This window comes from Bison bison, unplaced genomic scaffold (assembly GCF_000754665.1).
Source record: "Bison bison bison isolate TAMUID 2011002044 unplaced genomic scaffold, Bison_UMD1.0 scf7180017864382, whole genome shotgun sequence".
In the NCBI taxonomy this organism is placed as follows: Eukaryota; Metazoa; Chordata; class Mammalia; order Artiodactyla; family Bovidae; genus Bison; species Bison bison.
Window position 1 is genome coordinate 276,247 of NW_011494954.1, and position 1,067 is coordinate 277,313.

At 63.0% G+C, this 1,067-nt stretch overlaps 1 protein-coding gene across 6 annotated transcripts in view; it reads right to left on the reverse strand.

Annotated features, from left to right (window-relative positions):
- Positions 1 to 1,067, reverse strand: part of LPHN2 (latrophilin 2) — a 202,110-nt gene that overhangs the window by 200,392 nt on the left and 651 nt on the right. For 4 of the 6 annotated variants that reach the window (XM_010857553.1, XM_010857561.1, XM_010857563.1 and 1 more), the window contains exon 1: positions 1,010 to 1,067. The exons of the other annotated variants lie outside the window; for them this stretch is intronic. The gene's annotated coding sequence lies outside the window, so the exon portion shown is untranslated. The remainder of the gene's footprint in view (positions 1 to 1,009) is intronic. 6 annotated transcript variants of the gene reach the window in all.

Genomic DNA, 1,067 nt, shown 5'->3' on the forward strand with positions numbered 1-1,067 from the left:
CCTCCTCCTCCAGCCAAGCAGCCAGCGCCGGGCGGCTCCTGGGGTTAGGTCAACATTTTCCTGCAGTTTCCCACACACCACTCCGCGAGAGAGGTCTTTGGCACACGCGCGCGCGCGCCCCCAGACCGCACGCTCCTTCAGAAAGATCAGAAATTCGGGAAGCGGAGGGAAAGGGGTGACGGAGGAAAGAACCCGACAGAGGTGCGCAGACTTGAGTGTCCCCTCCGAGCGGCAGACGCGGGGGGGGCGAGCAGACGCCGGCGGCGCGAGGCCAACTCAGTTCGTCAGGCGAAGCCACTCAGCCCGCCGTCCGCGCCGGCCGGGCTGGCATCCTCGAGCCGACCCTGCGGCCTGGGGAGGGAGACGGCAGCGGCCCCTCCTCACATTTCGGGTCCCTAGGCCGAGGTGGAACGGTGACCGCTGCCCCCCCAAGACTGGCTGAAGGCGAGGGCTGGGGCTTAGGGAAGCGGGGAGGTGTAGGGACGAGTCACGCCAGCAACAGAGGGGAGGTTTCCCCCCCCCCGCCTCCCGACTCCGACGATCCCGAGGAATTCTCCGGTAAGCTCCCGATTTCGCTTCGGTACCTCTGCGTGTGTGTGTGAGAGAAGAGAGAGAGGGAGAGAGAAGGAGCGAGACGGGGGAGCGCGAAGTCCTGACACAGACTCTCCGCGAGGTCTGAACTGGAGTCACCTCCAGCCTCCTCCTCCTCCTCCTCCTCCTCCTCGGCCTCCTCCTCCTCCACCCCAAATCCCCACCTCCCCAGCCCCTCGAGTTCGGCTAATCATATAAACATATTAGCGTGTACAGCGACAAAGGATAAATCTCTCCCTCCTGATTTTTCCAGCAAAGGGCTCAGGCAAACTCAAAAGATTACAGGCTGCTAAGTACAAAACGTGGAGCAGATAATCTATAACTCATTGCTGCCCAATAGCCATTTTCCACTCCATTTGAGCAGCTGCGGCGGTGGTGCACCCGAGCAAGGGGGAGGGGAGCGAAAGGGGACACTTACGGGCTCGAGAGGTTCGGGTGGCGGCGGCGGTGGCCCAGCAGCCGCCAGAGAACTGGCC